Below are 27,764 nucleotides of genomic sequence, written 5' to 3'. Positions count from 1 at the left end.
AGGGCTCTGGAAATGTAGCACTCCTCGCGGGACGTCCAGTGTGTAGCCCATCGCGCGGCACGCACAGAGGGCCTCCGCGGGTGGGGGGGTTCAACCAATGGGCCTCGAAGTTGCTCAGCCGCCCCACAGGGGTCTGGAGGTACTCGGTGAACTTGGAGGGAAAGTGATGCATAACCGAGGGGCCTAGGAGTCCTCCAAAGTGTACTACTTCCTTTAAAACAAAGCCTCTAAGCGACTGAGAACTCATGGAGACAGCTGCCTGCCTCCCTTTCTGCACGGCTACTAGGGGCCTACGCTGGAGGCAACTTGTCACGTTGAGGTTCCCTCTAGCTCTAGAGCTTGGCAGGCGGACCAGAGCCGCGGCCATGGAAGCACCTGGTTTAGACAGAGCAGACTCATAACGTTCCCCGAAGCACTCTGACAGGGCTAACAGGCCTGTCTAGAGCAGGGAATGTCAGGTAGCTTCAAGGCAGCATGAACGCAGCCTTCCAAACGGGAAAGCAAGGCTACTTGCAGCAGGCCCCCGTTTCCGTGGGCGCACTCAGCAGACATCCCCGTGGTTTCTCACAAGCCCAAAGAGACACAGGTCACCCTGAGTTTCCTTCCCTGAATCAACTTCTCGAAGTAGGGTGTTCTGCGTCAAGCGAACTGCCTCAACCAAGGAACGCCGTAGCTGCTCCTCTGGGCCTGTGGCTATTCAAAGCCTGCAGTGCCACAGGAGGAAGGGGACGTACATGGCAGTAAGAACGCAAGCCGATTCTCTCTGGGAGGCACGGTGACTTCAGGCAGGAGGTCCTAGGTGGACTGCGAAGCCGAGGGTTTCTCTGAGTTCAGCTCAGCCGAGGGTAATGCGTAAGACTTCGACGCCATGTGGGACGTGCCAGAACGGTGTCCGTGAACGTGTGCGAGTGCTGAGGACCTTAAGCTGCTCCCAAGGAGAGTGCAGCGCGTTTCTCTACGCTGGGCATACACAGAGGGGCTCTAAAGGCCTACGGGCCTGGATGTTGCTTAGCAGACCCAGGTGGGACTGGCGGTACTCAGTGTTCCTGCCGGGAACAGGGGGCCCGCGCCAGCCTCCTAGGTGTCCAGAAAACCCTGCTGCCGTTGAAGGTGCCCAGAGCCGAGGCCTCCGCCTCATGGAAACTGCTGCACGCCTCCGCTTCTGCACCGCCACTCGGGGCCTTACTTCCAGGCCTGTGTTCGTGCTGGGCGTGCCGTTAGCGACACGGCATGGTAAGATGCTGACTTTCTCCTCGGGCAGAGTGACTTCAGGTACGAGGTCCTCGAAGTATTCAAAGCACAGTGTTTTCCCACGGCAGCTCACACAAGGGCCATGACAAAGTCGGACTCACCCGAAATGCTGTCCTGAGGCTGTTCGAGGGCTCTGGAAATGTAGCGCTCCTCGCGGGACGTCCAGTGTGTAGCCCATCGCGCGGCACGCACAGAGGGCCTCCAGGGGCCGGGGGGGGGGGCCGGTCAACCAATGGGCCTCGAACTTGCTCAGCCGCCCCTCAGGGGTCTGGAGGTACTCGGTGAACTTGGAGGGAAACTGGTGCATACCTGAGAGGCCTAGGAGACCTCCAAAGTGTACTACTTCCTTTAAAATAAAGCCTCTAAGCGACTGAGAACTCATGGAGACAGCTGCCTGCCTCCCTTTTCTGCACGGCTACTAGGGGCCTACGCTGGAAGCAACTTGTCACGTTGAGGTTCCCTCTAGCTCTAGAGCTTGGCAGGCGGACCAGAGCCGCGGCCATGGAAGCACCTGGTTTAGACAGAGCAGACTCATCACGTTCCCCGAAGCACTCTGACAGGGCTAACAGGCCTGTCGAGAGCAGGGAATGTCAGGTAGCTTCAAGGCAGCATGAACGCAGCCTTCCAAACGGGAAAGCAAGGCTACTTGCAGCAGGCCCCCGTTTCCGTGGGCGCACTCAGCAGACATCCCCGTGGTTTCTCACAAGCCCAAAGAGACACAGGTCACCCTCAGTTTCCTTCCCTGAATCAACTTCTCGAAGTAGGGTGTTCTGCGTCAAGCGAACTGCCTCAACCAAGGAACGCCGTAGCTGCTCCTCTGGGCCTGTGGCTATTCAAAGCCTGCAGTGCCACAGGAGGAAGGGGACGTACATGGCAGTAAGAACGCAAGCCGACTCTCTCTGGGAGGCACGGTGACTTCAGGCAGGAGGTCCTAGGTGGACTGCGAAGCCGAGGCGTTCTCTGAGTTCAGCTCAGACGAGGGTAATGCGTAAGACTTCGACTCCATGTGGGACGGGCCAGAACGGTGTCCGTGAACGTGTGCGAGTGCTGAGGACCTTAAGCTTCTCCCAAGGAGAGTGCAGCGCTTTTCCCTACGCTGGGCATACACAGAGGGGCTCTAAAGGGCTACGGGCCTGGATGTTGCTTAGCAGACCCAGGTGGGACTGGCGGTACTCAGTGTTCCTGCCGGGAACAGGGGGCCCGCGCCAGCCTCCTAGGTGTCCAGAAAACCCTGCTGCCGTTGAAGGTGCCCAGAGCCGAGGCCTCCGCCTCATGGAAACTGCTGCACGCCTCCGCTTCTGCACCGCCACTCGGGGCCTTACTTCCAGGCCTGTGTTCGTGCTGGGCGTGCCGTTAGCGACACGGCATGGTAAGATGCTGACTTTCTCCTCGGGCAGAGTGACTTCAGGTACGAGGTCCTCGAAGTATTCAAAGCACAGTGTTTTCCCACGGCAGCTCACACAAGGGCCATGACAAAGTCGGACTCACCCGAAATGCTGTCCTGAGGCTGTTCGAGGGCTCTGGAAATGTAGCGCTCCTCGCGGGACGTCCAGTGTGTAGCCCATCGCGCGGCACGCACAGAGGGCCTCCAGGGGCCGGGGGGGGGGGCCGGTCAACCAATGGGCCTCGAACTTGCTCAGCCGCCCCTCAGGGGTCTGGAGGTACTCGGTGAACTTGGAGGGAAACTGGTGCATACCTGAGAGGCCTAGGAGACCTCCAAAGTGTACTACTTCCTTTAAAATAAAGCCTCTAAGCGACTGAGAACTCATGGAGACAGCTGCCTGCCTCCCTTTTCTGCACGGCTACTAGGGGCCTACGCTGGAAGCAACTTGTCACGTTGAGGTTCCCTCTAGCTCTAGAGCTTGGCAGGCGGACCAGAGCCGCGGCCATGGAAGCACCTGGTTTAGACAGAGCAGACTCATCACGTTCCCCGAAGCACTCTGACAGGGCTAACAGGCCTGTCGAGAGCAGGGAATGTCAGGTAGCTTCAAGGCAGCATGAACGCAGCCTTCCAAACGGGAAAGCAAGGCTACTTGCAGCAGGCCCCCGTTTCCGTGGGCGCACTCAGCAGACATCCCCGTGGTTTCTCACAAGCCCAAAGAGACACAGGTCACCCTCAGTTTCCTTCCCTGAATCAACTTCTCGAAGTAGGGTGTTCTGCGTCAAGCGAACTGCCTCAACCAAGGAACGCCGTAGCTGCTCCTCTGGGCCTGTGGCTATTCAAAGCCTGCAGTGCCACAGGAGGAAGGGGACGTACATGGCAGTAAGAACGCAAGCCGACTCTCTCTGGGAGGCACGGTGACTTCAGGCAGGAGGTCCTAGGTGGACTGCGAAGCCGAGGCGTTCTCTGAGTTCAGCTCAGACGAGGGTAATGCGTAAGACTTCGACTCCATGTGGGACGGGCCAGAACGGTGTCCGTGAACGTGTGCGAGTGCTGAGGACCTTAAGCTTCTCCCAAGGAGAGTGCAGCGCTTTTCCCTACGCTGGGCATACACAGAGGGGCTCTAAAGGGCTACGGGCCTGGATGTTGCTTAGCAGACCCAGGTGGGACTGGCGGTACTCAGTGTTCCTGCCGGGAACAGGGGGCCCGCGCCAGCCTCCTAGGTGTCCAGAAAACCCTGCTGCCGTTGAAGGTGCCCAGAGCCGAGGCCTCCGCCTCATGGAAACTGCTGCACGCCTCCGCTTCTGCACCGCCACTCGGGGCCTTATTTCCAGGCCTGTGTTCGTGCTGGGCGTGCCGTTAGCGACACGGCATAGTAAGATGCTGACTTTCTCCTCGGGCAGAGTGACTTCAGGTACGAGGTCCTCGAAGTATTCAAAGCACAGTGTTTTCCCACGGCAGCTCACACAAGGGCCATGACAAAGTCGGACTCACCCGAAATGCTGTCCTGAGGCTGTTCGAGGGCTCTGGAAATGTAGCGCTCCTCGCGGGACGTCCAGTGTGTAGCCCATCGCGCGGCACGCACAGAGGGCCTCTGCGGGTGGGGGGGTTCAACCAATGGGCCTCGAAGTGCTCAGCCGCCCCACAGGGGTCTGGAGGTACTCGGTGAACTTGGAGGGAAAGTGATGCATACCCGAGGGGCCTAGGAGTCCTCCAAAGTGTACTACTTCCTTTAAAACAAAGCCTCTAAGCGACTGAGAACTCATGGAGACAGCTGCCTGCCTCCCTTTCTGCACGGCTACTAGGGGCCTACGCTGGAGGCAACTTGTCACGTTGAGGTTCCCTCTAGCTCTAGAGCTTGGCAGGCGGACCAGAGCCGCGGCCATGGAAGCACCTGGTTTAGACAGAGCAGACTCATAACGTTCCCCGAAGCACTCTGACAGGGCTAACAGGCCTGTCGAGAGCAGGGAATGTCAGGTAGCTTCAAGGCAGCATGAACGCAGCCTTCCAAACGGGAAAGCAAGGCTACTTGCAGCAGGCCCCCGTTTCCGTGGGCGCACTCAGCAGACATCCCCGTGGTTTCTCACAAGCCCAAAGAGACACAGGTCACCCTGAGTTTCCTTCCCTGAATCAACTTCTCGAAGTAGGGTGTTCTGCGTCAAGCGAACTGCCTCAACCAAGGAACGCCGTAGCTGCTCTTCTGGGCCTGTGGCTATTCAAAGCCTGCAGTGCCACAGGAGGAAGGGGACGTACATGGCAGTAAGAACGCAAGCCGACTCTCTCTGGGAGGCACGGTGACTTCAGGCAGGAGGTCCTAGGTGGACTGCGAAGCCGAGGGTTTCTCTGAGTTCAGCTCAGCCGAGGGTAATGCGTAAGACTTCGACGCCATGTGGGACGTGCCAGAACGGTGTCCGTGAACGTGTGCGAGTGCTGAGGACCTTAAGCTGCTCCCAAGGAGAGTGCAGCGCGTTTCCCTACGCTGGGCATACACAGAGGGGCTCTAAAGGGCTACGGGCCTGGATGTTGCTTAGCAGACCCAGGTGGGACTGGCGGTACTCAGTGTTCCTGCCGGGAACAGGGGGCCCGCGCCAGCCTCCTAGGTGTCCAGAAAACCCTGCTGCCGTTGAAGGTGCCCAGAGCCGAGGCCTCCGCCTCATGGAAACTGCTGCACGCCTCCGCTTCTGCACCGCCACTCGGGGCCTTACTTCCAGGCCTGTGTTCGTGCTGGGCGTGCCGTTAGCGACACGGCATGGTAAGATGCTGACTTTCTCCTCGGGCAGAGTGACTTCAGGTACGAGGTCCTCGAAGTATTCAAAGCACAGTGTTTTCCCACGGCAGCTCACACAAGGGCCATGACAAAGTCGGACTCACCCGAAATGCTGTCCTGAGGCTGTTCGAGGGCTCTGGAAATGTAGCGCTCCTCGCGGGACGTCCAGTGTGTAGCCCATCGCGCGGCACGCACAGAGGGCCTCCAGGGGCCGGGGGGGGGGGGGCCGGTCAACCAATGGGCCTCGAAGTGCTCAGCCGCCCCACAGGGGTCTGGAGGTACTCGGTGAACTTGGAGGGAAAGTGATGCATACCCGAGGGGCCTAGGAGTCCTCCAAAGTGTACTACTTCCTTTAAAACAAAGCCTCTAAGCGACTGAGAACTCATGGAGACAGCTGCCTGCCTCCCTTTCTGCACGGCTACTAGGGGCCTACGCTGGAGGCAACTTGTCACGTTGAGGTTCCCTCTAGCTCTAGAGCTTGGCAGGCGGACCAGAGCCGCGGCCATGGAAGCACCTGGTTTAGACAGAGCAGACTCATAACGTTCCCCGAAGCACTCTGACAGGGCTAACAGGCCTGTCGAGAGCAGGGAATGTCAGGTAGCTTCAAGGCAGCATGAACGCAGCCTTCCAAACGGGAAAGCAAGGCTACTTGCAGCAGGCCCCCGTTTCCGTGGGCGCACTCAGCAGACATCCCCGTGGTTTCTCACAAGCCCAAAGAGACACAGGTCACCCTGAGTTTCCTTCCCTGAATCAACTTCTCGAAGTAGGGTGTTCTGCGTCAAGCGAACTGCCTCAACCAAGGAACGTTGTAGCTGCTCCTCTGGGCCTGTGGCTATTCAAAGCCTGCAGTGCCACAGGAGGAAGGGGACGTACATGGCAGTAAGAACGCAAGCCGACTCTCTCTGGGAGGCTCGGTGACTTCAGGCAGGAGGTCCTAGGTGGAATGCGAAGCCGAGGGTTTCTCTGAGTTCAGCTCAGCCGAGGGTAATGCGTAAGACTTCGACGCCATGTGGGACGTGCCAGAACGGTGTCCGTGAACGTGTGCGAGTGCTGAGGACCTTAAGCTGCTCCCAAGGAGAGTGCAGCGCGTTTCTCTACGCTGGGCACAGAGGGGCTCTAAAGGGCTACGGGCCTGGATGTTGCTTAGCAGACCCAGGTGGGCCTGGCGGTACTCAGTGTTCCTGCCGGGAACAGGGGGCCCGCGCCAGCCTCCTAGGTGTCCAGAAAACCCTGCTGCCGTTGAAGGTGCCCAGAGCCGAGGCCTCCGCCTCATGGAAACTGCTGCACGCCTCCGCTTCTGCACCGCCACTCGGGGCCTTACTTCCAGGCCTGTGTTCGTGCTGGGCGTGCCCTTAGCGACACGGCATGGTAAGATGCTGACTTTCTCCTCGGGCAGAGTGACTTCAGGTACGAGGTCCTCGAAGTATTCAAAGCACAGTGTTTTCCCACGGCAGCTCACACAAGGGCCATGACAAAGTCGGACTCACCCGAAATGCTGTCCTGAGGCTGTTCGAGGGCTCTGGAAATGTAGCGCTCCTCGCGGGACGTCCAGTGTGTAGCCCATCGCGCGGCACGCACAGAGGGCCTCCAGGGGCCGGGGGGGGGCCGGTCAACCAATGGGCCTCGAAGTTGCTCAGACGCCCCACAGGGGTCTGGAGGTACTCGGTGAACTTGGAGGGAAAGTGGTGCATACCTGAGAGGCCTAGGAGACCTCCAAAGTGTACTACTTCCTTTAAAATAAAGCCTCTAAGCGACTGAGAACTCATGGAGACAGCTGCCTGCCTCCCTTTCTGCACGGCTACTAGGGGCCTACGCTGGAGGCAACTTGTCACGTTGAGGTTCCCTCTAGCTCTAGAGCTTGTCAGGCGGACCAGAGCCGCGGGCATGGAAGCACCTGGTTTAGACAGAGCAGACTCATAACGTTCCCCGAAGCACTCTGACAGGGCTAACAGGCCTGTCGAGAGCAGGGAATGTCAGGTAGCTTCAAGGCAGCATGAACGCAGCCTTCCAAACGGGAAAGCAAGGCTCCTTGCAGCAGGCCCCCGTTTCCGTGGGAACACTCAGCAGACATCCCCGTGGTTTCTCACAAGCCCAAAGAGACACAGGTCACCCTGAGTTTCCTTCCCTGAATCAACTTCTCGAAGTAGGGTGTTCTGCGTCAAGCGAACTGCCTCAACCAAGGAACGCCGTAGCTGCTCCTCTGGGCCTGTGGCTATTCAAAGCCTGCAGTGCCACAGGAGGAAGGGGACGTACATGGCAGTAAGAATGCAAGCCGACTCTCTCTGGGAGGCACGGTGACTTCAGGCAGGAGGTCCTAGGTGGACTGCGAAGCCGAGGGTTTCTCTGAGTTCAGCTCAGCCGAGGGTAATGCGTAAGACTTCGACGCCATGTGGGACGTGCCAGAACGGTGTCCGTGAACGTGTGCGAGTGCTGAGGACCTTAAGCTGCTCCCAAGGAGAGTGCAGCGCGTTTCTCTACGCTGGGCATACACAGAGGGGCTCTAAAGGGCTACGGGCCTGGATGTTGCTTAGCAGACCCAGGTGGGACTGGCGGTACTCAGTGTTCCTGCCGGGAACAGGGGGCCCGCGCCAGCCTCCTAGGTGTCCAGAAAACCCTGCTGCCGTTGAAGGTGCCCAGAGCCGAGGCCTCTGCCTCATGGAAACTGCTGCACGCCTCCGCTTCTGCACCGCCACTCGGGGCCTTACTTCCAGGCCTGTGTTCGTGCTGGGCGTGCCGTTAGCGACACGGCATGGTAAGATGCTGACTTTCTCCTCGGGCAGAGTGACTTCAGGTACGAGGTCCTCGAAGTATTCAAAGCACAGTGTTTTCCCACGGCAGCTCACACAAGGGCCATGACAAAGTCGGACTCACCCGAAATGCTGTCCTGAGGCTGTTCGAGGGCTCTGGAAATGTAGCGCTCCTCGCGGGACGTCCAGTGTGTAGCCCATCACGCGGCACGCACAGAGGGCCTCCGCGGGTGGGGGGGTTCAACCAATGGGCCTCGAAGTTGCTCAGCCGCCCCACAGGGGTCTGGAGGTACTCGGTGAACTTGGAGGGAAAGTGGTGCATACCTGAGAGGCCTAGGAGACCTCCAAAGTGTACTACTTCCTTTAAAACAAAGCCTCTAAGCGACTGAGAACTCATGGAGACAGCTGCCTGCCTCCCTTTCTGCACGGCTACTAGGGGCCTACGCTGGAGGCAACTTGTCACGTTGAGGTTCCCTCTAGCTCTAGAGCTTGGCAGGCGGACCAGAGCCGCGGCCATGGAAGCACCTGGTTTAGACAGAGCAGACTCATAACGTTCCCCGAAGCACTCTGACAGGGCTAACAGGCCTGTCGAGAGCAGGGAATGTCAGGTAGCTTCAAGGCAGCATGAACGCAGCCTTCCAAACGGGAAAGCAAGGCTACTTGCAGCAGGCCCCCGTTTCCGTGGGCGCACTCAGCAGACATCCCCGTGGTTTCTCACAAGCCCAAAGAGACACAGGTCACCCTGAGTTTCCTTCCCTGAATCAACTTCTCGAAGTAGGGTGTTCTGCGTCAAGCGAACTGCCTCAACCAAGGAACGCTGTAGCTGCTCCTCTGGGCCTGTGGCTATTCAAAGCCTGCAGTGCCACAGGAGGAAGGGGACGTACATGGCAGTAAGAACGCAAGCCGACTCTCTCTGGGAGGCTCGGTGACTTCAGGCAGGAGGTCCTAGGTGGAATGCGAAGCCGAGGGTTTCTCTGAGTTCAGCTCAGCCGAGGGTAATGCGTAAGACTTCGACGCCATGTGGGACGTGCCAGAACGGTGTCCGTGAACGTGTGCGAGTGCTGAGGACCTTAAGCTGCTCCCAAGGAGAGTGCAGCGCGTTTCCCTACGCTGGGCATACACAGAGGGGCTCTAAAGGGCTACGGGCCTGGATGTTGCTTAGCAGACCCAGGTGGGACTGGCGGTACTCAGTGTTCCTGCCGGGAACAGGGGGCCCGCGCCAGCCTCCTAGGTGTCCAGAAAACCCTGCTGCCGTTGAAGGTGCCCAGAGCCGAGGCCTCCGCCTCATGGAAACTGCTGCACGCCTCCGCTTCTGCACCGCCACTCGGGGCCTTACTTCCAGGCCTGTGTTCGTGCTGGGCGTGCCGTTAGCGACACGGCATGGTAAGATGCTGACTTTCTCCTCGGGCAGAGTGACTTCAGGTACGAGGTCCTCGAAGTATTCAAAGCACAGTGTTTTCCCACGGCAGCTCACACAAGGGCCATGACAAAGTCGGACTCACCCGAAATGCTGTGCTGAGGCTGTTCGAGGGCTCTGGAAATGTAGCGCTCCTCGCGGGACGTCCAGTGTGTAGCCCATCGCGCGGCACGCACAGAGGGCCTCCAGGGGCCGGGGGGGGGTGGCCGGTCAACCAATGGGCCTCGAAGTGCTCAGCCGCCCCACAGGGGTCTGGAGGTACTCGGTGAACTTGGAGGGAAAGTGATGCATACCCGAGGGGCCTAGGAGTCCTCCAAAGTGTACTACTTCCTTTAAAACAAAGCCTCTAAGCGACTGAGAACTCATGGAGACAGCTGCCTGCCTCCCTTTCTGCACGGCTACTAGGGGCCTACGCTGGAGGCAACTTGTCACGTTGAGGTTCCCTCTAGCTCTAGAGCTTGGCAGGCGGACCAGAGCCGCGGCCATGGAAGCACCTGGTTTAGACAGAGCAGACTCATAACGTTCCCCGAAGCACTCTGACAGGGCTAACAGGCCTGTCGAGAGCAGGGAATGTCAGGTAGCTTCAAGGCAGCATGAACGCAGCCTTCCAAACGGGAAAGCAAGGCTACTTGCAGCAGGCCCCCGTTTCCGTGGGCGCACTCAGCAGACATCCCCGTGGTTTCTCACAAGCCCAAAGAGACACAGGTTACCCTGAGTTTCCTTCCCTGAATCAACTTCTCGAAGTAGGGTGTTCTGCGTCAAGCGAACTGCCTCAACCAAGGAACGTTGTAGCTGCTCCTCTGGGCCTGTGGCTATTCAAAGCCTGCAGTGCCACAGGAGGAAGGGGACGTACATGGCAGTAAGAACGCAAGCCGACTCTCTCTGGGAGGCTCGGTGACTTCAGGCAGGAGGTCCTAGGTGGAATGCGAAGCCGAGGGTTTCTCTGAGTTCAGCTCAGCCGAGGGTAATGCGTAAGACTTCGACGCCATGTGGGACGTGCCAGAACGGTGTCCGTGAACGTGTGCGAGTGCTGAGGACCTTAAGCTGCTCCCAAGGAGAGTGCAGCGCGTTTCTCTACGCTGGGCACAGAGGGGCTCTAAAGGGCTACGGGCCTGGATGTTGCTTAGCAGACCCAGGTGGGCCTGGCGGTACTCAGTGTTCCTGCCGGGAACAGGGGGCCCGCGCCAGCCTCCTAGGTGTCCAGAAAACCCTGCTGCCGTTGAAGGTGCCCAGAGCCGAGGCCTCCGCCTCATGGAAACTGCTGCACGCCTCCGCTTCTGCACCGCCACTCGGGGCCTTACTTCCAGGCCTGTGTTCGTGCTGGGCGTGCCCTTAGCGACACGGCATGGTAAGATGCTGACTTTCTCCTCGGGCAGAGTGACTTCAGGTACGAGGTCCTCGAAGTATTCAAAGCACAGTGTTTTCCCACGGCAGCTCACACAAGGGCCATGACAAAGTCGGACTCACCCGAAATGCTGTCCTGAGGCTGTTCGAGGGCTCTGGAAATGTAGCGCTCCTCGCGGGACGTCCAGTGTGTAGCCCATCGCGCGGCACGCACAGAGGGCCTCCAGGGGCCGGGGGGGGGCCGGTCAACCAATGGGCCTCGAAGTTGCTCAGACGCCCCACAGGGGTCTGGAGGTACTCGGTGAACTTGGAGGGAAAGTGGTGCATACCTGAGAGGCCTAGGAGACCTCCAAAGTGTACTACTTCCTTTAAAATAAAGCCTCTAAGCGACTGAGAACTCATGGAGACAGCTGCCTGCCTCCCTTTCTGCACGGCTACTAGGGGCCTACGCTGGAGGCAACTTGTCACGTTGAGGTTCCCTCTAGCTCTAGAGCTTGTCAGGCGGACCAGAGCCGCGGGCATGGAAGCACCTGGTTTAGACAGAGCAGACTCATAACGTTCCCCGAAGCACTCTGACAGGGCTAACAGGCCTGTCGAGAGCAGGGAATGTCAGGTAGCTTCAAGGCAGCATGAACGCAGCCTTCCAAACGGGAAAGCAAGGCTCCTTGCAGCAGGCCCCCGTTTCCGTGGGAACACTCAGCAGACATCCCCGTGGTTTCTCACAAGCCCAAAGAGACACAGGTCACCCTGAGTTTCCTTCCCTGAATCAACTTCTCGAAGTAGGGTGTTCTGCGTCAAGCGAACTGCCTCAACCAAGGAACGCCGTAGCTGCTCCTCTGGGCCTGTGGCTATTCAAAGCCTGCAGTGCCACAGGAGGAAGGGGACGTACATGGCAGTAAGAATGCAAGCCGACTCTCTCTGGGAGGCACGGTGACTTCAGGCAGGAGGTCCTAGGTGGACTGCGAAGCCGAGGGTTTCTCTGAGTTCAGCTCAGCCGAGGGTAATGCGTAAGACTTCGACGCCATGTGGGACGTGCCAGAACGGTGTCCGTGAACGTGTGCGAGTGCTGAGGACCTTAAGCTGCTCCCAAGGAGAGTGCAGCGCGTTTCTCTACGCTGGGCATACACAGAGGGGCTCTAAAGGGCTACGGGCCTGGATGTTGCTTAGCAGACCCAGGTGGGACTGGCGGTACTCAGTGTTCCTGCCGGGAACAGGGGGCCCGCGCCAGCCTCCTAGGTGTCCAGAAAACCCTGCTGCCGTTGAAGGTGCCCAGAGCCGAGGCCTCCGCCTCATGGAAACTGCTGCACGCCTCCGCTTCTGCACCGCCACTCGGGGCCTTACTTCCAGGCCTGTGTTCGTGCTGGGCGTGCCGTTAGCGACACGGCATGGTAAGATGCTGACTTTCTCCTCGGGCAGAGTGACTTCAGGTACGAGGTCCTCGAAGTATTCAAAGCACAGTGTTTTCCCACGGCAGCTCACACAAGGGCCATGACAAAGTCGGACTCACCCGAAATGCTGTCCTGAGGCTGTTCGAGGGCTCTGGAAATGTAGCGCTCCTCGCGGGACGTCCAGTGTGTAGCCCATCGCGCGGCACGCACAGAGGGCCTCCGCGGGTGGGGGGGTTCAACCAATGGGCCTCGAAGTTGCTCAGCCGCCCCACAGGGGTCTGGAGGTACTCGGTGAACTTGGAGGGAAAGTGGTGCATACCTGAGAGGCCTAGGAGACCTCCAAAGTGTACTACTTCCTTTAAAACAAAGCCTCTAAGCGACTGAGAACTCATGGAGACAGCTGCCTGCCTCCCTTTCTGCACGGCTACTAGGGGCCTACGCTGGAGGCAACTTGTCACGTTGAGGTTCCCTCTAGCTCTAGAGCTTGGCAGGCGGACCAGAGCCGCGGCCATGGAAGCACCTGGTTTAGACAGAGCAGACTCATAACGTTCCCCGAAGCACTCTGACAGGGCTAACAGGCCTGTCGAGAGCAGGGAATGTCAGGTAGCTTCAAGGCAGCATGAACGCAGCCTTCCAAACGGGAAAGCAAGGCTACTTGCAGCAGGCCCCCGTTTCCGTGAGCGCACTCAGCAGACATCCCCGTGGTTTCTCACAAGCCCAAAGAGACACAGGTCACCCTGAGTTTCCTTCCCTGAATCAACTTCTCGAAGTAGGGTGTTCTGCGTCAAGCGAACTGCCTCAACCAAGGAACGCTGTAGCTGCTCCTCTGGGCCTGTGGCTATTCAAAGCCTGCAGTGCCACAGGAGGAAGGGGACGTACATGGCAGTAAGAACGCAAGCCGACTCTCTCTGGGAGGCTCGGTGACTTCAGGCAGGAGGTCCTAGGTGGAATGCGAAGCCGAGGGTTTCTCTGAGTTCAGCTCAGCCGAGGGTAATGTGTAAGACTTCGACGCCATGTGGGACGTGCCAGAACGGTGTCCGTGAACGGGTGCGAGTGCTGAGGACCTTAAGCTGCTCCCAAGGAGAGTGCAGCGCGTTTCCCTACGCTGGGCATACACAGAGGGGCTCTAAAGTGCTACGGGCCTGGATGTTGCTTAGCAGACCCAGGTGGGCCTGGCGGTACTCAGTGTTCCTGCCAGGAACAGGGGGCCCGCGCCAGCCTCCTAGGTGTCCAGAAAACCCTGCTGCCGTTGAAGGTGCCCAGAGCCGAGGCCTCCGCCTCATGGAAACTGCTGCACGCCTCCGCTTCTGCACCGCCACTCGGGGCCTTACTTCCAGGCCTGTGTTCGTGCTGGGCGTGCCGTTAGCGACACGGCATGGTAAGATGCTGACTTTCTCCTCGGGCAGAGTGACTTCAAGTACGAGGTCCTCGAAGTATTCAAAGCACAGTGTTTTCCCACGGCAGCTCACACAAGGGCCATGACAAAGTCGGACTCATCCGAAATGCTGTCCTGAGGCTGTTCGATGGCTCTGGAAATGTAGCGCTCCTCGAGGGACGTCCAGTGTGTAGCCCATCGCCCGGCACGCACAGAGGGCCTCCAGGGGCCGGGGGGGGGCGGTCAACCAATGGGCCTCGAAGTTGCTCAGCCGCCCCACAGGGGTCTGGAGGTACTCGGTGAACTTGGAGGGAAAGTGGTGCATACCTGAGAGGCCTAGGAGACCTCCAAAGTGTACTACTTCCTTTAAAATAAAGCCTCTAAGCGACTGAGAACTCATGGAGACAGCTGCCTGCCTCCCTTTTCTGCACGGCTACTAGGGGCCTACGCTGGAAGCAACTTGTCACGTTGAGGTTCCCTCTAGCTCTAGAGCTTGTCAGGCGGACCAGAGCCGCGGCCATGGAAGCACCTGGTTTAGACAGAGCAGACTCATAACGTTCCCCGAAGCACTCTGACAGGGCTAACAGGCCTGTCGAGAGCAGGGAATGTCAGGTAGCTTCAAGGCAGCATGAACGCAGCCTTCCAAACGGGAAAGCAAGGCTACTTGCAGCAGGCCCCCGTTTCTGTGGGCGCACTCAGCAGACATCCCCGTGGTTTCTCACAAGCCCAAAGAGACACAGGTCACCCTGAGTTTCCTTCCCTGAATCAACTTCTCGAAGTAGGGTGTTCTGCGTCAAGCGAACTGCCTCAACCAAGGAACGCCGTAGCTGCTCCTCTGGGCCTGTGGCTATTCAAAGCCTGCAGTGCCACAGGAGGAAGGGGACGTACATGGCAGTAAGAACGCAAGCCGACTCTCTCTGGGAGGCACGGTGACTTCAGGCAGGAGGTCCTAGGTGGAATGCGAAGCCGAGGGTTTCTCTGAGTTCAGCTCAGCCGAGGGTAATGCGTAAGACTTCGACGCCATGTGGGACGTGCCAGAACGGTGTCCGTGAACGTGTGCGAGTGCTGAGGACCTTAAGCTGCTCCCAAGGAGAGTGTAGCGCGTTTCTCTACGCTGGGCATACACAGAGGGGCTCTAAAGGCCTACTGGCCTGGATGTTGCTTAGCAGACCCAGGTGGGACTGGCGGTACTCAGTGTTCCTGCCGGGAACAGGGGGCCCGCGCCAGCCTCCTAGGTGTCCAGAAAACCCTGCTGCCGTTGAAGGTGCCCAGAGCCGAGGCCTCCGCCTCATGGAAACTGCTGCACGCCTCCGCTTCTGCACCGCCACTCGGGGCCTTACTTCCAGGCCTGTGTTCGTGCTGGGCGTGCCGTTAGCGACACGGCATGGTAAGATGCTGACTTTCTCCTCGGGCAGAGTGACTTCAGGTACGAGGTCCTCGAAGTATTCAAAGCACAGTGTTTTCCCACGGCAGCTCACACAAGGACCATGACAAAGTCGGACTCACCCGAAATGCTGTCCTGAGGCTGTTCGAGGGCTCTGGAAATGTAGCGCTCCTCGCGGGACGTCCAGTGTGTAGCCCATCGCGCGGCACGGACAGAGGGCCTCCGCGAGTGGGGGGGTTCAACCAATGGGCCTCGAAGTGCTCAGCCGCCCCACAGGGGTCTGGAGGTACTCTGTGAACTTGGAGGGAAAGTGATGCATACCCGAGGGGCCTAGGAGTCCTCCAAAGTGTACTACTTCCTTTAAAACAAAGCCTCTAAGCGACTGAGAACTCATGGAGACAGCTGCCTGCCTCCCTTTCTGCACGGCTACTAGGGGCCTACGCTGGAGGCAACTTGTCACGTTGAGGTTCCCTCTAGCTCTAGAGCTTGTCAGGCGGACCAGAGCCGCGGCCATGGAAGCACCTGGTTTAGACAGAGCAGACTCATAACGTTCCCCGAAGCACTCTGACAGGGCTAACAGGCCTGTCGAGAGCAGGGAATGTCAGGTAGCTTCAAGGCAGCATGAACGCAGCCTTCCAAACGGGAAAGCAAGGCTACTTGCAGCAGGCCCCCGTTTCCGTGGGCGCACTCAGCAGACATCCCCGTGGTTTCTCACAAGCCCAAAGAGACACAGGTCACCCTGAGTTTCCTTCCCTGAATCAACTTCTCGAAGTAGGGTGTTCTGCGTCAAGCGAACTGCCTCAACCAAGGAACGCCGTAGCTGCTCCTCTGGGCCTGTGGCTATTCAAAGCCTCCAGTGCCACAGGAGGAAGGGGACGTACATGGCAGTAAGAACGCAAGCCGACTCTCTCTGGGAGGCACGGTGACTTCAGGCAGGAGGTCCTAGGTGGACTGCGAAGCCGAGGGTTTCTCTGAGTTCAGCTCAGCCGAGGGTAATGCGTAAGACTTCGACGCCATGTGGGACGTGCCAGAACGGTGTCCGTGAACGTGTGCGAGTGCTGAGGACCTTAAGCTGCTCCCAAGGAGAGTGCAGCGCGTTTCCCTACGCTGGGCATACACAGAGGGGCTCTAAAGGGCTACGGGCCTGGATGTTGCTTAGCAGACCCAGGTGGGACTGGCGGTACTCAGTGTTCCTGCCGGGAACAGGGGGCCCGCGCCAGCCTCCTAGGTGTCCAGAAAACCCTGCTGCCGTTGAAGGTGCCCAGAGCCGAGGCCTCCGCCTCATGGAAACTGCTGCACGCCTCCGCTTCTGCACCGCCACTCGGGGCCTTACTTCCAGGCCTGTGTTCGTGCTGGGCGTGCCGTTAGCGACACGGCATGGTAAGATGCTGACTTTCTCCTCGGGCAGAGTGACTTCAGGTACGAGGTCCTCGAAGTATTCAAAGCACAGTGTTTTCCCACGGCAGCTCACACAAGGGCCATGACAAAGTCGGACTCACCCGAAATGCTGTCCTGAGGCTGTTCGAGGGCTCTGGAAATGTAGCGCTCCTCGCGGGACGTCCAGTGTGTAGCCCATCGCGCGGCACGGACAGAGGGCCTCCGCGGGTGGGGGGGTTCAACCAATGGGCCTCGAAGTGCTCAGCCGCCCCACAGGGGTCTGGAGGTACTCGGTGAACTTGGAGGGAAAGTGATGCATACCCGAGGGGCCTAGGAGTCCTCCAAAGTGTACTACTTCCTTTAAAACAAAGCCTCTAAGCGACTGAGAACTCATGGAGACAGCTGCCTGCCTCCCTTTCTGCACGGCTACTAGGGGCCTACGCTGGAGGCAACTTGTCACGTTGAGGTTCCCTCTAGCTCTAGAGCTTGGCAGGCGGACCAGAGCCGCGGCCATGGAAGCACCTGGTTTAGACAGAGCAGACTCATAACGTTCCCCGAAGCACTCTGACAGGGCTAACAGGCCTGTCGAGAGCAGGGAATGTCAGGTAGCTTCAAGGCAGCATGAACGCAGCCTTCCAAACGGGAAAGCAAGGCTACTTGCAGCAGGCCCCCGTTTCCATGGGCGCACTCAGCAGACATCCCCGTGGTTTCTCACAAGCCCAAAGAGACACAGGTCACCCTGAGTTTCCTTCCCTGAATCAACTTCTCGAAGTAGGGTGTTCTGCATCAAGCGAACTGCTTCAACCAAGGAACGCCGTAGCTGCTCCTCTGGGCCTGTGGCTATTCAAAGCCTGCAGTGCCACAGGAGGAAGGGGACGTACATGGCAGTAAGAACGCAAGCCGACTCTCTCTGGGAGGCACGGTGACTTCAGGCAGGAGGTCCTAGGTGGACTGCGAAGCCGAGGGTTTCTCTGAGTTCAGCTCAGCCGAGGGTAATGCGTAAGACTTCGACGCCATGTGGGACGTGCCAGAACGGTGTCCGTGAACGTGTGCGAGTGCTGAGGACCTTAAGCTGCTCCCAAGGAGAGTGCAGCGCGTTTCCCTACGCTGGGCATACACAGAGGGGCTCTAAAGGGCTACGGGCCTGGATGTTGCTTAGCAGACCCAGGTGGGACTGGCGGTACTCAGTGTTCCTGCCGGGAACAGGGGGCCCGCGCCAGCCTCCTAGGTGTCCAGAAAACCCTGCTGCCGTTGAAGGTGCCCAGAGCCGAGGCCTCCGCCTCATGGAAACTGCTGCACGCCTCCGCTTCTGCACCGCCACTCGGGGCCTTACTTCCAGGCCTGTGTTCGTGCTGGGCGTGCCGTTAGCGACACGGCATGGTAAGATGCTGACTTTCTCCTCGGGCAGAGTGACTTCAGGTACCAGGTCCTCGAAGTATTCAAAGCACAGTGTTTTCCCACGGCAGCTCACACAAGGGCCATGACAAAGTCGGACTCACCCGAAATGCTGTCCTGAGGCTGTTCGAGGGCTCTGGAAATGTAGCGCTCCTCGCGGGACGTCCAGTGTGTAGCCCATCGCGCGGCACGCACAGAGGGGCTCCGCGGGTGGGGGGGTTCAACCAATGGGCCTCGAAGTGCTCAGCCGCCCCACAGGGGTCTGGAGGTACTCGGTGAACTTGGAGGGAAAGTGATGCATACCCGAGGGGCCTAGGAGTCCTCCAAAGTGTACTACTTCCTTTAACACAAAGCCTCTAAGCGACTGAGAACTCATGGAGACAGCTGCCTGCCTCCCTTTCTGCACGGCTACTAGGGGCCTACGCTGGAGGCAACTTGTCACGTTGAGGTTCCCTCTAGCTCTAGAGCTTGGCAGGCGGACCAGAGCCGCGGCCATGGAAGCACCTGGTTTAGACAGAGCAGACTCATAACGTTCCCCGAAGCACTCTGACAGGGCTAACAGGCCTGTCGAGAGCAGGGAATGTCAGGTAGCTTCAAGGCAGCATGAACGCAGCCTTCCAAACGGGAAAGCAAGGCTACTTGCAGCAGGCCCCCGTTTCCGTGGGCGCACTCAGCAGACATCCCCGTGGTTTCTCACAAGCCCAAAGAGACACAGGTCACCCTGAGTTTCCTTCCCTGAATCAACTTCTCGAAGTAGGGTGTTCTGCGTCAAGCGAACTGCCTCAACCAAGGAACGCCGTAGCTGCTCCTCTGGGCCTGTGGCTATTCAAAGCCTGCAGTGCCACAGGAGGAAGGGGACGTACATGGCAGTAAGAACGCAAGCCGATTCTCTCTGGGAGGCACGGTGACTTCAGGCAGGAGGTCCTAGGTGGACTGCGAAGCCGAGGGTTTCTCTGAGTTCAGCTCAGCCGAGGGTAATGCGTAAGACTTCGACGCCATGTGGGACGTGCCAGAACGGTGTCCGTGAACGTGTGCGAGTGCTGAGGACCTTAAGCTGCTCCCAAGGAGAGTGCAGCGCGTTTCCCTACGCTGGGCATACACAGAGGGGCTCTAAAGGGCTACGGGCCTGGATGTTGCTTAGCAGACCCAGGTGGGACTGGCGGTACTCAGTGTTCCTGCCGGGAACAGGGGGCCCGCGCCAGCCTCCTAGGTGTCCAGAAAACCCTGCTGCCGTTGAAGGTGCCCAGAGCCGAGGCCTCCGCCTCATGGAAACTGCTGCACGCCTCCGCTTCTGCACCGCCACTCGGGGCCTTACTTCCAGGCCTGTGTTCGTGCTGGGCGTGCCGTTAGCGACACGGCATGGTAAGATGCTGACTTTATCCTCGGGCAGAGTGACTTCAGGTACGAGGTCCTCGAAGTATTCAAAGCACAGTGTTTTCCCACGGCAGCTCACACAAGGGCCATGACAAAGTCGGACTCACCCGAAATGCTGTCCTGAGGCTGTTCGAGGGCTCTGGAAATGTAGCGCTCCTCGCGGGACGTCCAGTGTGTAGCCCATCGCGCGGCACGCACAGAGGGCCTCCAGGGGCCGGGGGGGGGGGGGCCGGTCAACCAATGGGCCTCGAAGTGCTCAGCCGCCCCACAGGGGTCTGGAGGTACTCGGTGAACTTGGAGGGAAAGTGATGCATACCCGAGGGGCCTAGGAGTCCTCCAAAGTGTACTACTTCCTTTAAAACAAAGCCTCTAAGCGACTGAGAACTCATGGAGACAGCTGCCTGCCTCCCTTTCTGCACGGCTACTAGGGGCCTACGCTGGAGGCAACTTGTCACGTTGAGGTTCCCTCTAGCTCTAGAGCTTGGCAGGCGGACCAGAGCCGCGGCCATGGAAGCACCTGGTTTAGACAGAGCAGACTCATAACGTTCCCCGAAGCACTCTGACAGGGCTAACAGGCCTGTCGAGAGCAGGGAATGTCAGGTAGCTTCAAGGCAGCATGAATGCAGCCTTCCAAACGGGAAAGCAAGGCTACTTGCAGCAGGCCCCCGTTTCCGTGGGCGCACTCAGCAGACATCCCCGTGGTTTCTCACAAGCCCAAAGAGACACAGGTCACCCTGAGTTTCCTTCCCTGAATCAACTTCTCGAAGTAGGGTGTTCTGCATCAAGCGAACTGCTTCAACCAAGGAACGCCGTAGCTGCTCCTCTGGGCCTGTGGCTATTCAAAGCCTGCAGTGCCACAGGAGGAAGGGGACGTACATGGCAGTAAGAACGCAAGCCGACTCTCTCTGGGAGGCACGGTGACTTCAGGCAGGAGGTCCTAGGTGGACTGCGAAGCCGAGGGTTTCTCTGAGTTCAGCTCAGCCGAGGGTAATGCGTAAGACTTCGACGCCATGTGGGACGTGCCAGAACGGTGTCCGTGAACGTGTGCGAGTGCTGAGGACCTTAAGCTGCTCCCAAGGAGAGTGCAGCGCGTTTCCCTACGCTGGGCATACACAGAGGGGCTCTAAAGGGCTACGGGCCTGGATGTTGCTTAGCAGACCCAGGTGGGACTGGCGGTACTCAGTGTTCCTGCCGGGAACAGGGGGCCCGCGCCAGCCTCCTAGGTGTCCAGAAAACCCTGCTGCCGTTGAAGGTGCCCAGAGCCGAGGCCTCCGCCTCATGGAAACTGCTGCACGCCTCCGCTTCTGCACCGCCACTCGGGGCCTTACTTCCAGGCCTGTGTTCGTGCTGGGCGTGCCGTTAGCGACACGGCATGGTAAGATGCTGACTTTATCCTCGGGCAGAGTGACTTCAGGTACGAGGTCCTCGAAGTATTCAAAGCACAGTGTTTTCCCACGGCAGCTCACACAAGGGCCATGACAAAGTCGGACTCACCCGAAATGCTGTCCTGAGGCTGTTCGAGGGCTCTGGAAATGTAGCGCTCCTCGCGGGACGTCCAGTGTGTAGCCCATCGCGCGGCACGGACAGAGGGCCTCCGCGGGTGGGGGGGTTCAACCAATGGGCCTCGAAGTGCTCAGCCGCCCCACAGGGGTCTGGAGGTACTCGGTGAACTTGGAGGGAAAGTGATGCATACCCGAGGGGCCTAGGAGTCCTCCAAAGTGTACTACTTCCTTTAAAACAAAGCCTCTAAGCGACTGAGAACTCATGGAGACAGCTGCCTGCCTCCCTTTCTGCACGGCTACTAGGGGCCTACGCTGGAGGCAACTTGTCACGTTGAGGTTCCCTCTAGCTCTAGAGCTTGGCAGGCGGACCAGAGCCGCGGCCATGGAAGCACCTGGTTTAGACAGAGCAGACTCATAACGTTCCCCGAAGCACTCTGACAGGGCTAACAGGCCTGTCGAGAGCAGGGAATGTCAGGTAGCTTCAAGGCAGCATGAACGCAGCCTTCCAAACGGGAAAGCAAGGCTACTTGCAGCAGGCCCCCGTTTCCATGGGCGCACTCAGCAGACATCCCCGTGGTTTCTCACAAGCCCAAAGAGACACAGGTCACCCTGAGTTTCCTTCCCTGAATCAACTTCTCGAAGTAGGGTGTTCTGCATCAAGCGAACTGCTTCAACCAAGGAACGCCGTAGCTGCTCCTCTGGGCCTGTGGCTATTCAAAGCCTGCAGTGCCACAGGAGGAAGGGGACGTACATGGCAGTAAGAACGCAAGCCGACTCTCTCTGGGAGGCACGGTGACTTCAGGCAGGAGGTCCTAGGTGGACTGCGAAGCCGAGGGTTTCTCTGAGTTCAGCTCAGCCGAGGGTAATGCGTAAGACTTCGACGCCATGTGGGACGTGCCAGAACGGTGTCCGTGAACGTGTGCGAGTGCTGAGGACCTTAAGCTGCTCCCAAGGAGAGTGCAGCGCGTTTCCCTACGCTGGGCATACACAGAGGGGCTCTAAAGGGCTACGGGCCTGGATGTTGCTTAGCAGACCCAGGTGGGACTGGCGGTACTCAGTGTTCCTGCCGGGAACAGGGGGCCCGCGCCAGCCTCCTAGGTGTCCAGAAAACCCTGCTGCCGTTGAAGGTGCCCAGAGCCGAGGCCTCCGCCTCATGGAAACTGCTGCACGCCTCCGCTTCTGCACCGCCACTCGGGGCCTTACTTCCAGGCCTGTGTTCGTGCTGGGCGTGCCGTTAGCGACACGGCATGGTAAGATGCTGACTTTATCCTCGGGCAGAGTGACTTCAGGTACGAGGTCCTCGAAGTATTCAAAGCACAGTGTTTTCCCACGGCAGCTCACACAAGGGCCATGACAAAGTCGGACTCACCCGAAATGCTGTCCTGAGGCTGTTCGAGGGCTCTGGAAATGTAGCGCTCCTCGCGGGACGTCCAGTGTGTAGCCCATCGCGCGGCACGCACAGAGGGCTTCCAGGGGCCGGGGGGGGGGGGGCCGGTCAACCAATGGGCCTCGAAGTGCTCAGCCGCCCCACAGGGGTCTGGAGGTACTCGGTGAACTTGGAGGGAAAGTGATGCATACCCGAGGGGCCTAGGAGTCCTCCAAAGTGTACTACTTCCTTTAAAACAAAGCCTCTAAGCGACTGAGAACTCATGGAGACAGCTGCCTGCCTCCCTTTCTGCACGGCTACTAGGGGCCTACGCTGGAGGCAACTTGTCACGTTGAGGTTCCCTCTAGCTCTAGAGCTTGGCAGGCGGACCAGAGCCGCGGCCATGGAAGCACCTGGTTTAGACAGAGCAGACTCATAACGTTCCCCGAAGCACTCTGACAGGGCTAACAGGCCTGTCGAGAGCAGGGAATGTCAGGTAGCTTCAAGGCAGCATGAATGCAGCCTTCCAAACGGGAAAGCAAGGCTACTTGCAGCAGGCCCCCGTTTCCGTGGGCGCACTCAGCAGACATCCCCGTGGTTTCTCACAAGCCCAAAGAGACACAGGTCACCCTGAGTTTCCTTCCCTGAATCAACTTCTCGAAGTAGGGTGTTCTGCATCAAGCGAACTGCTTCAACCAAGGAACGCCGTAGCTGCTCCTCTGGGCCTGTGGCTATTCAAAGCCTGCAGTGCCACAGGAGGAAGGGGACGTACATGGCAGTAAGAACGCAAGCCGACTCTCTCTGGGAGGCACGGTGACTTCAGGCAGGAGGTCCTAGGTGGACTGCGAAGCCGAGGGTTTCTCTGAGTTCAGCTCAGCCGAGGGTAATGCGTAAGACTTCGACGCCATGTGGGACGTGCCAGAACGGTGTCCGTGAACGTGTGCGAGTGCTGAGGACCTTAAGCTGCTCCCAAGGAGAGTGCAGCGCGTTTCCCTACGCTGGGCATACACAGAGGGGCTCTAAAGGGCTACGGGCCTGGATGTTGCTTAGCAGACCCAGGTGGGACTGGCGGTACTCAGTGTTCCTGCCGGGAACAGGAGGCCCGCGCCAGCCTCCTAGGTGTCCAGAAAACCCTGCTGCCGTTGAAGGTGCCCAGAGCCGAGGCCTCCGCCTCATGGAAACTGCTGCACGCCTCCGCTTCTGCACCGCCACTCGGGGCCTTACTTCCAGGCCTGTGTTCGTGCTGGGCGTGCCGTTAGCGACACGGCATGGTAAGATGCTGACTTTATCCTCGGGCAGAGTGACTTCAGGTACGAGGTCCTCGAAGTATTCAAAGCACAGTGTTTTCCCACGGCAGCTCACACAAGGGCCATGACAAAGTCGGACTCACCCGAAATGCTGTCCTGAGGCTGTTCGAGGGCTCTGGAAATGTAGCGCTCCTCGCGGGACGTCCAGTGTGTAGCCCATCGCGCGGCACGGACAGAGGGCCTCCGCGGGTGGGGGGGTTCAACCAATGGGCCTCGAAGTGCTCAGCCGCCCCACAGGGGTCTGGAGGTACTCGGTGAACTTGGAGGGAAAGTGATGCATACCCGAGGGGCCTAGGAGTCCTCCAAAGTGTACTACTTCCTTTAAAACAAAGCCTCTAAGCGACTGAGAACTCATGGAGACAGCTGCCTGCCTCCCTTTCTGCACGGCTACTAGGGGCCTACGCTGGAGGCAACTTGTCACGTTGAGGTTCCCTCTAGCTCTAGAGCTTGGCAGGCGGACCAGAGCCGCGGCCATGGAAGCACCTGGTTTAGACAGAGCAGACTCATAACGTTCCCCGAAGCACTCTGACAGGGCTAACAGGCCTGTCGAGAGCAGGGAATGTCAGGTAGCTTCAAGGCAGCATGAACGCAGCCTTCCAAACGGGAAAGCAAGGCTACTTGCAGCAGGCCCCCGTTTCCATGGGCGCACTCAGCAGACATCCCCGTGGTTTCTCACAAGCCCAAAGAGACACAGGTCACCCTGAGTTTCCTTCCCTGAATCAACTTCTCGAAGTAGGGTGTTCTGCATCAAGCGAACTGCTTCAACCAAGGAACGCCGTAGCTGCTCCTCTGGGCCTGTGGCTATTCAAAGCCTGCAGTGCCACAGGAGGAAGGGGACGTACATGGCAGTAAGAACGCAAGCCGACTCTCTCTGGGAGGCACGGTGACTTCAGGCAGGAGGTCCTAGGTGGACTGCGAAGCCGAGGGTTTCTCTGAGTTCAGCTCAGCCGAGGGTAATGCGTAAGACTTCGACGCCATGTGGGACGTGCCAGAACGGTGTCCGTGAACGTGTGCGAGTGCTGAGGACCTTAAGCTGCTCCCAAGGAGAGTGCAGCGCGTTTCCCTACGCTGGGCATACACAGAGGGGCTCTAAAGGGCTACGGGCCTGGATGTTGCTTAGCAGACCCAGGTGGGACTGGCGGTACTCAGTGTTCCTGCCGGGAACAGGGGGCCCGCGCCAGCCTCCTAGGTGTCCAGAAAACCCTGCTGCCGTTGAAGGTGCCCAGAGCCGAGGCCTCCGCCTCATGGAAACTGCTGCACGCCTCCGCTTCTGCACCGCCACTCGGGGCCTTACTTCCAGGCCTGTGTTCGTGCTGGGCGTGCCGTTAGCGACACGGCATGGTAAGATGCTGACTTTCTCCTCGGGCAGAGTGACTTCAGGTACGAGGTCCTCGAAGTATTCAAAGCACAGTGTTTTCCCACGGCAGCTCACACAAGGGCCATGACAAAGTCGGACTCACCCGAAATGCTGTCCTGAGGCTGTTCGAGGGCTCTGGAAATGTAGCGCTCCTCGCGGGACGTCCAGTGTGTAGCCCATCGCGCGGCACGCACAGAGGGCCTCCGCGGGTGGGGGGGTTCAACCAATGGGCCTCGAAGTGCTCAGCCGCCCCACAGGGGTCTGGAGGTACTCGGTGAACTTGGAGGGAAAGTGATGCATACCCGAGGGGCCTAGGAGTCCTCCAAAGTGTACTACTTCCTTTAACACAAAGCCTCTAAGCGACTGAGAACTCATGGAGACAGCTGCCTGCCTCCCTTTCTGCACGGCTACTAGGGGCCTACGCTGGAGGCAACTTGTCACGTTGAGGTTCCCTCTAGCTCTAGAGCTTGGCAGGCGGACCAGAGCCGCGGCCATGGAAGCACCTGGTTTAGACACAGCAGACTCATAACGTTCCCCGAAGCACTCTGACAGGGCTAACAGGCCTGTCGAGAGCAGGGAATGTCAGGTAGCTTCAAGGCAGCATGAACGCAGCCTTCCAAACGGGAAAGCAAGGCTACTTGCAGCAGGCCCCCGTTTCCGTGGGCGCACTCAGCAGACATCCCCGTGGTTTCTCACAAGCCCAAAGAGACACAGGTCACCCTGAGTTTCCTTCCCTGAATCAACTTCTCGAAGTAGGGTGTTCTGCGTCAAGCGAACTGCCTCAACCAAGGAACGCCGTAGCTGCTCCTCTGGGCCTGTGGCTATTCAAAGCCTGCAGTGCCACAGGAGGAAGGGGACGTACATGGCAGTCAGAACGCAAGCCGACTCTCTCTGGGAGGCACGGTGACTTCAGGCAGGAGGTCCTAGGTGGACTGCGAAGCCGAGGGTTTCTCTGAGTTCAGCTCAGCCGAGGGTAATGCGTAAGACTTCGACGCCATGTGGGACGTGCCAGAACGGTGTCCGTGAACGTGTGCGAGTGCTGAGGACCTTAAGCTGCTCCCAAGGAGAGTGCAGCGCGTTTCCCTACGCTGGGCATACACAGAGGGGCTCTAAAGGGCTACGGGCCTGGATGTTGCTTAGCAGACCCAGGTGGGACTGGCGGTACTCAGTGTTCCTGCCGGGAACAGGGGGCCCGCGCCAGCCTCCTAGGTGTCCAGAAAACCCTGCTGCCGTTGAAGGTGCCCAGAGCCGAGGCCTCCGCCTCATGGAAACTGCTGCACGCCTCCGCTTCTGCACCGCCACTCGGGGCCTTACTTCCAGGCCTGTGTTCGTGCTGGGCGTGCCGTTAGCGACACGGCATGGTAAGATGCTGACTTTCTCCTCGGGCAGAGTGACTTCAGGTACGAGGTCCTCGAAGTATTCAAAGCACAGTGTTTTCCCACGGCAGCTCACACAAGGGCCATGACAAAGTCGGACTCACCCGAAATGCTGTCCTGAGGCTGTTCGAGGGCTCTGGAAATGTAGCGCTCCTCGCGGGACGTCCAGTGTGTAGCCCATCGCGCGGCACGCACAGAGGGCCTCCGCGGGTGGGGGGGTTCAACCAATGGGCCTCGAAGTGCTCAGCCGCCCCACAGGGGTCTGGAGGTACTCGGTGAACTTGGAGGGAAAGTGATGCATACCCGAGGGGCCTAGGAGTCCTCCAAAGTGTACTACTTCCTTTAAAACAAAGCCTCTAAGCGACTGAGAACTCATGGAGACAGCTGCCTGCCTCCCTTTCTGCACGGCTACTAGGGGCCTACGCTGGAGGCAACTTGTCACGTTGAGGTTCCCTCTAGCTCTAGAGCTTGGCAGGCGGACCAGAGCCGCGGACATGGAAGCACCTGGTTTAGACAGAGCAGACTCATAACGTTCCCCGAAGCACTCTGACAGGGCTAACAGGCCTGTCGAGAGCAGGGAATGTCAGGTAGCTTCAAGGCAGCATGAACGCAGCCTTCCAAACGGGAAAGCAAGGCTACTTGCAGCAGGTCCCCGTTTCCGTGGGCGCACTCAGCAGACATCCCCGTGGTTTCTCACAAGCCCAAAGAGACACAGGTCACCCTGAGTTTCCTTCCCTGAATCAACTTCTCGAAGTAGGGTGTTCTGCGTCAAGCGAACTGCCTCAACCAAGGAACGCCGTAGCTGCTCCTCTGGGCCTGTGGCTATTCAAAGCCTGCAGTGCCACAGGAGGAAGGGGACGTACATGGCAGTAAGAACGCAAGCCGACTCTCTGTGGGAGGCTCGGTGACTTCAGGCAGGAGATCCTAGGTGGAATGCGAAGCCGAGGGTTTCTCTGAGTTCAGCTCAGCCGAGGGTAATGCGTAAGACTTCGACGCCATGTGGGACGTGCCAGAACGGTGTCCGTGAACGTGTGCGAGTGCTGAGGACCTTAAGCTGCTCCCAAGGGGAGTGCAGATGCAAAACTCAGGGATAAGGGCTGACTATATGTATTCAGTACTTACTGGTTAATTTGCATCATCAATTTCTTATTTTATTATTAATATTACTACAACCAATAATAATAAGAGTTAATATTTGTTGAGTCTTTGCTATAGTAAAGATGCCTTTCTTAATCCTTTACATATGTTATTTCAGTTACTTTTTATAACAATCTTATGAAATATGTATGACCACGGTTACATGGCTGGAAAGGGGGCTATGTAAAGTTCTCAATCTGAATGTGATACTGTGAAACTTTGTGAGCTGCCTTTAGTGTTTGGCCTTGGTCTAGCTGTGTAACTTTGGCATGTCATTCTGATTTTCAAATTTGCAGTTTCCTCATCTGTCAAATAAAGATAGATCAAAATTACATGGGAATTGGGAGATTGGGATTGACATATATACACTATTGATACTATGTATGAAATAGATACCTAATGAGAACCTACTGTATAGCACAGGGAACTCAGTGCTCTGTGGTGATCTAAATGGAAAGGAAATCCATAAAAGAGGGGATATATGTATAGGTATAGCTGATTCACTTTGCTGTACAGTAG

The sequence above is a fragment of the Grampus griseus genome (assembly GCF_964374135.1).
Source record: "Grampus griseus genome assembly, contig: HAP1_SCAFFOLD_505, whole genome shotgun sequence".
Lineage (NCBI taxonomy): Eukaryota > Metazoa > Chordata > Mammalia > Artiodactyla > Delphinidae > Grampus > Grampus griseus.
The sequence above is the reverse complement of the archived record's forward strand: the minus strand, read 5'-3'. Positions refer to the sequence as shown.